Genomic DNA, 10,459 nt, shown 5'->3' on the forward strand with positions numbered 1-10,459 from the left:
GGTCATAGTTGAGGGTGTGGAGTGAAAAACAGAGAACTCAGCACATGTCGAATCACATATAGGGTGTTTTGCTATAAACATTTTGTTTAAGATTCATCTGGATAGTGGGATAGTAAAAGGGTGCATCTGTGTAAGTTGGCATATGCTAAAGATGCAAACACCAGTACGATTCTTGCCTATGGATTAACTTAACACATTTATTAACACAGCATGCGGTAAAACACGTAATGTAAAGGGAGAGAAACAGTAGTCATACGGTTTTGGGCTACAGGAATGCTCAAATCTCCTCTGGGACCTATGAATTACATCACTGGGCTTTGAGCATCCTGAACTCTTCACTGCAGCCGCACACTTCATCGAAGGAGAACGTGAGTGAGTTTACTTTTTGGAGAGAAGAAGTTGTTAGTTTTGGGTTAACACGTACCCAAGCTCCATTCAGGCCTGCAACAGTAAACAGGTATCATTTTATTTATTTACTTAAACCATTTTGATAATTTTTCAAGGCTGAATTAATTCCAAGCACACTTTAACAGTGTTTTCATTTGATACTGTTTTCCTGATTTTACAAAGTATGTAACTGTTTATATTTCTGTTCATATTTGTATTTGTATTTGTATCTTATGAGGGGTTGACTAATATTATATTGCATAAAAAAAATTAAAAAAGAAGTCCAGCAGATAAGTTCAGCTGCATTCAGCACAGTGGTATAATGTTTTAAAGGGATAGTTCAAGCAAAAATTCTCATATCATTTACACACCCTCATGCCATCCCAGATGTGTATGACTTTCTTTCTCCAACAGAACACAAAAGATGACTTTTAGAAAATATCTCAGCTCTGTAGGTCAATACAATGCAAGTGAATGGTGATCAGACCTTGGTAGCTCCAAAAATCACATAAAGGAAACATAAAGGTAATCAATATTACTCCAGTGTTTAAATTCATATCTTCAGAAGCAATAGACTGTAATAGGTGTGGGTGAGAGGGTGGTGTGGGAGTCCTTTATACTCTAAATCTCCACTTTAACTTTCACTTTCACATGTGGCATCAGGGAGAGTAAATGATGAGAGAATATTTATTTTGGGTGAACTATCCATTTAAAAGATGTGGCAAGCAAGCCGGATGTGCCCCAGTGTCATTCTTGGCAACGAGCATAAAGTGCTAAAAATAGAGGGAGTACCTTGATTGGGCACAGTTGAAGCATATGAGGCTCATAAAGCACAAGCTACAAAAGCCACACTCTGTCAAAGCCCAGTTGAGCTCCAACATCACACCAGATGCTTACTGTGTTCTTTCTTTCTTTCTTGGCTATTTCAATTCCATTTGAAATTTACATATCTTTCAGGTTAAACCCATACAAATCTGAAAACAGATTTAACACAACATTTGATATAAAGAAGTATATTGGTTAGTAGTTTACTGTGCAAATTGTTTCTCCACTAACATCAGTTCCTCCCATTTGTAGCAATCTGTGGAGACCCACTGTCAGGACGAGAGCATGAGAGGCAAGGTTTATTGCATTGATTGTTTGACAGCATATTGAACAAGTCAGTGCTAACCGGAACCAATGTCTCCCCTTATGTGACTTTTTGCTGTATTCGGTGGTTACCACACCTCACATTCATGTGTAGGATCTGAGTAGCCAGGCAGAAGGAAATTAAGAAGAATTAACACAGAATTTCACCAAAATGGCCTATAATTCCAGGAGGTTCCTCTACGAATTAAGATCGGACTGGCACCACGGAGTCTGAGCTTACCTGCCTCTAGCCAATGTAACTATCACAATACAAGTGACACAAACTTTATCCAAAACACCCACAACTGGCAAGCACATTCCAGAGAAAGAACTGTGACCATGGAAGCCTGGGGTTTCTAGAAATCAAAAGAAGCAGCTACAGGGCAGGGACTGGGAAGGCGGCGGAGCCACTGGAGGAGGGGCGGGCAGAGCCGTTGTAAGAGGAGTCACTGGGAGGGTGGCCAAAACCACTGGAGGAGAAGTCTCTGGAGGAGCGGGTGGAACCACTGGAGGAGGAGTCTCAGGAGGAGCGGGCAGAACCGCTGGAAGAGGAGTCTCAGGAGGAGCAGATGGAACGGCTGGAAGAGGAGTCTCTGGGGGAGTGGGTGGAACCACTGGAAGAGGAGTCTCTGGGGGAGCGGGCGGAGCCGTGGAAGGCTGGGGAATGACCTCTGAGGTTGTGAGCACTGGCAGAGACTGGGGAATGACCTCCGTGGTCGTGAGCATGGGCAGAGACTGGGGAACGACCTCTGTGGTCATGAGCACGGGCAGAGACTGGGGAATGACTTCCGTGGTCATGACTGGGGAATGACCTCTGTGGTCGTGCTCACGACCAGAGACTGGGGAATGACCTCTTTGGTCGTGAGCACGGGCAGAGACTGGGGAACGACCTCTTTGGTCGTGAGCACAGGCAGAGACTGGGGAATGACTTCCGTGGTCATGACTGGGGAACGATCTCTGTGGTCGTGAGCACAGGCAGAGACTAGGGAACGACCCCATGGTCGTGAGCACGGGCAGAGACTGGGGAACGACCTCTGTGGTCGTGAGCACGGGCAGAGACTGTATTTCGTGGGCATGGACGGAGACTCGGGAACGACCTCCGTGGGCTCGTTGGCTGTGGCAGGCGTGGCCGTGGGCTCGTTGGCCGTGGCAGGCGTGGCCGTGGGCTCGTTGGCCATGGCAGGCGTGGGCCCTTTGGCCGTGGCAGGCGTGGGCTCGTTGGCCGTGGCAGGCGTGGGCTCGTTGGCCGTGGCAGGCGTGGGCCGTGGCAGGCGTTGGCTTGTTGGCCGTGGCAGGTGGTGGCTCGTTGGCCGTGGCAGGTGGTGGCTCGTTGGCCGTGGCAGGCGGTGGCTCGTTTGCTCGTTGGCCGTGGCAGGCGTGAGTACTGACAAGCTGAAGAGGAAGGGTCTTCGTGACCCTATGCACCGACATAAGTGGTGGATAATTTAACTTGGAAAAAAGGCCGTGGGAGGCTGGGTTGTGGTATGGCGTGGGTAGACTCAGGCATAGCTGTGGCATGGTGTGGAGCAGGCTGAGGTTTGGCTGTGACATGGTATGGAGCAGGCTGAGGCATTGCTGTGACATGACATGGAACAGGCTGAGGTGTGGAAGACTCGGAAACCAGAACCGGGGTTGAGAGAGGAGGTTCCTCTGAAGCAAATGTCTCTAAAATTAACTCCACATATTCCTCCCACATGTAATCACCAATCTCTGGCAATTCCTTCCACTTGTGAGCTAGGAGGTCGATCTGATACAAGGACTTCAAGTGGGAATCGATAAATCCCATGTATCTGGCAACGGTACTAAAAAGACGAGAGTATTCTCTAATTGGTAAGTTTGCTCGGCTCAACTGGACAAAGCACGCTGCTAGATCCATTTCAGATGGTCAGTCTTTCTGTAACGAGGCAGACGTGGAATGAGGATCTAAATGCAGCTTTTAATGGAAACCAAAAATAAACAAAGTAACTCAGAATAGAATGAAACCAAGCACAGAACATGACAACACATGTGAAGACTGACGAAGAAACCAGTAGAAACAAGGGCTTTAATACACATGGGCAAACAAGGAAATGAGGAACACCTGGGGAAAACAATCAGGGGAAAAAAACAATCATAAAATGAAACTACAAAAGGACTACAAACTAACAGGAAACAGGAACTAAACAAGAATTTCAATATAAATGTCAACACAAAAACAGGGAATATGTGACAGGTTGTCACTACCTGAATTTTTCGGGAGTTCATTCGGTTGTAGTATGTGGTTGTCATTCCCGTATTTTATCGAACTGTGTGTGTACAGAACAGGATTAAGCACTAAAAGGTGAACTAACAACCGAATTTAGCTGCAGTGTGTATGTGGCCTGTGAGAATTATGGAAGTTGTGTTTATAGTTGTTTTTTCGGTACTTTATTATTCAGTATAATTTATATTTAATCATTTAGCATACGCTTTATCTAAACTGGCTTATGAATCTGGATAAACACAGGCAATTCATCATATAGGATAGGAGTATTGATTGCTATACATTGATTATTGACCATTATATTATTTTCTTGATAAGTTCTTGAGGCATCAATATATTAACATTAGCCATCAAACTTAATTAGAAGCCTTATTTGTGTGCTTTTAAATTCGCAGACTGTTGGCCTTCCTTTTAATGTAGACTGGCATAATAGCTTTGGGAGACCACTGGGGGATGAAATAACATCTTCTGTACTTAATACTGAAGTCGGTCGTACACTGGACGCGAAACGCAATGACAAGGCACAGGTATCACATACAGGATGTGTCAATGCTGTGCAGGTGGCAGTCCAAAGTTGTGGATCTCGTCAGCAAAAACACAAAAGTTACGAAGATTTTTGTACTTCAAGAATGAACAAAGTGACGTTGTTGAGTTTGCAGGTTAGTATATGAAACTGGTGCAACTGTGCAAAACAGAACGATTAGAAATGTTGACGTTTATTATGAAATTTCTCTGTAAGAAGCCTTGAACAAGCTTCATTCAAGCTGACAAACCACAAAAAGACATACTTGTAACTGAAAATAGATTGTGTAGGCCATATGAAAGATACATATACACAATATATCATTCAGCGAAGGCTAAAGTAAATAATCAAAGTCCTTTGATAATGATTTGGGTCGAATGTAATGGAAACCTTTGTGAGTTGCACTCCATAGCGCTGCAGAATTTTAAGCAGCCTCCGGAGTCATAGCTGGGCGCCACCAACAGACATCGTGTGGTGACGGTGGATGTGCATCGATAGAAAATAATTGTTTCAAATTTTAGAATGTGCCATGTCATCCGACAGATGAGCTGTGTTGAGAAATATGCATGAAAAGACAAAGACTATTGTGCAACGATTAGTCCTATTTATATCTGGGGGAAAAAATGCTGATATAATGTAGATTGATAATCATCAGGAAAATTTTCTGATTATCAATCCTAAGCCTAATATTGGAGCCAAAATGTATGCAGTTCCGCAATACAGAGTTTCAAATTAAAAGCTGGTGGGAAATATATTTCTTATTTTAGCTACATCCTTCCTTAATCTTCAACCACTTTGCCTCTCTTTAAGCAGCAATTGGGTTTTGACATTTAACACTTACTTTAGCCAGTGCAGTGTGTTTCACCACATCTGCAGCCCATGGATATTATGGTCATGTTGAATGAAATGTGCAGCATTTTTGCCAGTATTCTTTCTCAGCTAAACTTTGCTAAGACTTGAGGACCAAATGTCACCTGGTTTTAGACTCAACATACATTCATATCTGGTAGTTCTGTTTTAGCTTTGGACAAGAAACAGACCAAAATGTAAAAAGGGAAGAAAGTCATGCGAGTTTGAGGCAGCAAACTTGTCATAAAATATTATGGAAAGACACTGATGTTGCCATTTGTATCATATTTCAAAATGATTTAGCTTTTATATGACTGTTTATTTCTTTTTTCTTAATCATACTGTATTGAAAGCATGTTGAATTGCTATTGTGCATAAAAATAAACATGAAGACACATAAAATGCTTATCTGTCCCTCAGGTGAAAGTAAATGAATCAATAATGGTATTTCACGAGACAAAAAACAATATGTCACCTGTCGGTGAATATTTGAAATTATCCACCAAATTATAATTTACTCTATTTTCAATTAGTTAAGTTTACCAAAAATAGGGAGCAATTTTGGACAAAGCAAGTGTTAATTGTTATGACACGCTTTCTGTATGATGATTGTAAATAAACAGATTTAAAGGGGGTTCAAATGTTACAAACAAGCCACAGTGAGTTTGGAGCTGCTGTGTGTTCTTCTGATAGTGCTTTGTTCATTCTGGTTGTGCTTTATTTGGCTTGATGGAGAGAGAACATATGCAACCAAGAATAACAACCTAATCCCCAATATGACAAAAAGTGACCAGATTAATTACAGAAGAGGTGTGTTTCAGACAGATCTTAAAGCACACAATAATCTTGAATTGCTGTGTTGGTTAATAGAATGAAAACTAGTCAACATCGTTGCTGCAAAAATGTTGTTAAACCTATACTGCATTGTGTTTCGTTGTGGCTGATCATATAAAAGCTGATTTAAGAGAAATGGTTTTATAAACTCAACATCACATAGACGGAGGTAGAGTAGGTTCCCTTGAAAATCAAAACTATTGAAGATATTTCTACGTGAGCTAAACCACGAAGAAGAATAAAAACCAACTCCTTATTCTGAACAGTAATGCGCAGCAGAGTAAAGTATCTGCACAGGTCTTTATGTCAGTAACTTTCTACTTTCAAGGCCAGGATTTTCATCCTTGATGGTGAAAACTGGAGAATAGTCAATAATTCACCTCACACTGTTTTCTAGCTTCGCTGAGCACTCAGGTTGAATGATAAGTAGCATTTAACAGGAATCAACACATCCCTCCCCCCTAAACACACACACACACACACACACACACACACATTAACTATATTTTCCTTGAACCTACTTGAGCTACTAGATCTTTGCTGTGTGTCTGTTCGCATTCACCACATCTAGTGAGATGGTATAAGCTGTTCGTTAAGAAAAAAAAAAACTTAGTTCCAGCGCATTTCGTTAGTGTTAGGGTTAGCGCCATGACAATACGGTTCGATAGGGGTTGGGCAAAGCCAACCCCAGCACCCCCCTTGATCAAGCCCTGATGAGAGAACTTGTTAAAAATAACATAGTATTGTTCTGCTGTTTTTGTATTGTAATCACTTATTTCTAAATTCTGAATTTGACAAAATCTGGGGAAAAAACAGTTAAATTACTTAAGTGCACTGAAATACAATATCCATTGAAGAACAGGTTGTCACTCATTTTGTGCTGTTGTTGCTGCCACCACAAGGGCCAGCTGCACCAGCTTTAAGTAAGTTACAGCTTAGCCTAGTTGTGGCGTAAATGGACACTTAGTCACAATTTACTCACTACTAAATATCTGAGTGTTGCACCATTAAACTTAGGTAGGACATAACCCTACGTATGAACTAAATATGTATGGAAGACTCAGACCAGGAGTAACGGTTGGAATAAAAAAGCAGACTGATATTTTATGACATCAATGAGCTCATGTTTTACTTGACAGGCATCAATCATTTCGATATACAGTATGATGTTGACATTTACACTCTTATACATTTACGAGAGAGAGAAAAGTTTTCAGGGTGCATCGCCCGGTGTCAAGTTTCAACACATTCAAAATATATACATAGGATATTAAAATGAATAAATGTTTATTTTTCCAGCCTGTTGTATTAGTATTTATTTATCACCCCATATTTATTTTAGATACAGTTCCTATATATTGTTATTTACACAGGACAAATATACTATTTATCAAATCTACTTTTATTATGTATCGTATTTTAATGGGGATCTAATTTATTACAGCTGATAGTTATGTGAACAAACAAGGTTTGAACATAAACCGTAACAAGATCAAATTGAAATTCACTGCTTTTTAACACTTCTGTGTACAAATTTGAAGGCTGTTTATTGGATCAATACAGGTAAACGTCATATTATGCGACTACACATTACATTACGGAGAGCTTATGACCTGCTAGTTAAGTCTTGCCTTAAGAACAGGTGGTGCAACCAAATTAAACACTGACTTAGTTACAAACTAACTAGCAGTTACTAAGCCCTTAGTGTGAACTTTACGTTCCAACTTACGTGAGAACTTACGCACAGCTGGTGCAATCCTACCCAGGTTACTAGTGGGAAAACGTCATTTTCAGATGTGCACAAGCGAAGCCATTTACATGCAGTGTGCATTAACACTTTCAGAAACCTCAGCTATTTTCACTCAAGAGAATATTAAATGAAGGGTTACTTTGGACTGTGCTGGAGCTTTTGAAACAGCATTGTGCTTGAACTTCGGAATGCGCAACTGAATATTTGTAAATGCATACAAATGTATAACATTTTTCATTTATTTTTTATTAAATGTCAGACTGATAGTGGCTGTTCAAGTTCCTGCCTTAGTTCCAGTTATCATACCTGTCATCACGCGATTACAAAGACTTTTGATGTCAAATAGCTCCACCTATTTTCAGAATTAACACAAAAAGGGACAATAAAATAAGAATGACTCATGCTTTTTTGTCAGTCTGTGCTCTTTTCCCATTGTTTTTCTGTGTAAACACACTAGATGGATGACTGTATTTGACCGTTGTATCACATCTCGCTGTTTTTTCAATATCTCACGCAGTAGTGCCATGCTTTTTTTTTAATGCTGTGTCAAGTAAAATAGAACGCCAACTTCTACAAGTGAGAAACCTGCATTCTGTTCAACCCATGAGAAGTTGTAATGTTATTAAGAGATGGCAAACTTTTAAGAGTTGGCTGGTACAAAAATGTATGACTTTTTCATAGAAAACAATATACAAACCAATGTATGACGTATAACATTTTTTCCTAAACTGAAACCCTAACCCGAACCTAAACCTAAGTAGAGTAAATATGTTATTTTAGAGAAGTAAAAAAAAAAAAAAAAACTACAAACAGCGTCAAAACACCATTGTTTATATAAACTTATTACATGGCTCTCTGGAATACCCAATTATGATTGATCAATGTGCCATCCAGCAGTCAGATATTGCTCTGTAACTACCGCACATCCGGGGATTTAGACGTATCAGACCGCCCATCTGGGTTCTGCGAGCCGTCTCTCCTGCTTCTCGGCTCACTGTGCGATCGCTACAAGTAAGCTAATAAAATAATTTAAACTCAAATCATTGTTTGATGTGCATTTATTTATTTGGCAAGTAGTCTTGTAATAGGCTGAATATTGAGGAATCAGACGGTCATTTTCACACAATAAACACCATGAGAATTCCGATGCAAACTATGCAATATGTACAGTCAGTCGGTTGTTATCGCAAAATAAACCCCTTCAGGATGATACAAGACCCCCTCCACTTTGCGTCAATGTCCTGGTCACCTTGTCGGGGTTTACTGTGAGATAACAACTGGCTGAATGTACATATCCCTTACCTGATTACCTCCTGGTTTACGCAGGACCAGAACCCAAGTATCGGAGATCAATTCAGGCAGTAGAGCTTTAAGGATGTTTGGATCATTTTGCTGATTACAAAAATCATGATTGAGAAAAACTCCAGTGTACATGTTAAATATTTTAGTCACTTTCACAAACTGGTATGCACACAACTTACGTTCTTGTTTGTAAAATAGGAGGCATCTTTCTTGTGTGTCACTGATTCTTAAGATAAGGGACAAAACATACAAATGTCTTGCATACAAATATCATCTCTATGTTAAAAATTAATAATAATAAAAATACTGGAAAAGTTCAATATAAAGGAAATGTGTATAGTCAGGGCATTCATTACTTATGTTTTTTAAAATAATTTCATAAGAATTTTATTTCAATGCATGCTATATTTGGAACACGTAATTTAACCTGTCCTCAGCATGAGGTCACAATGTCAAACTGCCAGACAAAGTGTTTAAAAATGCAACAAATTCATGAATATAAATATCAAATGAAAGGTATCTGTAAAATTAAAACAACACAAAGTAAACTTTAAATTATATTTTCCATAAAAAAATGCCTATCAAAGTTGTGTCCTCACTTTGCAACAACTCCGTCTAAATAAATCAGACAATGTCAGGGACAGCTTTGAGTACCCCTTTCCCACTTCCTGCTCATGGTGGATGCAACAGTAGGATACACGGTCTGGTAAGTTTTATATTTTAACAAACAATGTTTAAGTCTGTGCGGTCACAGCTTCAACATGTCAACTCTGACATTCCCATTATAATAATTTCTGTTAGATTTGTGGGATACATTTTAGTTTAGGTTATAGAGGCAGCTTTAACTGAGGAAAAAACAAAACAGCTCCAGTGTACAACACATGGTTAAGATGGAAAAAATATTCAAATTTGTCCATTTTGAATTTTCAGAATAGTGTGAAAACAGAAAAAACATTTTTTACAGAATGTATTTTATCATTTAACTCCTTTAGTGATCACCATTATTAGATAATTAAAGACTTTACACTCTTGTTGGATAGATCATATTAAAATAGTATATTTTTTAGTGTGTCTGACGGAGTTGACACAAATTACAATGAGATGTGAGTTATGAATTGAATAAATGCCAATTTTCAGAATAAAGCATTTTTATAAAAATCTGTTCCCTCACACGGTTCATTAGCTGAGACCTTTGTCTACAAATACATCCATTTCAAATTAAGTTAGTATAAAAAAATTCAAACTCATATTTTAAACAGGTTTTGTCCCTAATCTCAAGAATCATTGGTGTGTAAATGTGACAGTGAAAATGATTTTTTTTTTTTTTTTTTTTTTTGTCTGTCAATGTGTGTATGCATCATTACACGCTTAGTTGTTGTGCATGTGGTTGTCATCGTAGACGTGTGTTCCTGCTCTAATACTATATGTAGCAGCTCATCCCAGT

This window comes from Myxocyprinus asiaticus, chromosome 42 (genome assembly GCF_019703515.2).
Source record: "Myxocyprinus asiaticus isolate MX2 ecotype Aquarium Trade chromosome 42, UBuf_Myxa_2, whole genome shotgun sequence".
In the NCBI taxonomy this organism is placed as follows: Eukaryota; Metazoa; Chordata; class Actinopteri; order Cypriniformes; family Catostomidae; genus Myxocyprinus; species Myxocyprinus asiaticus.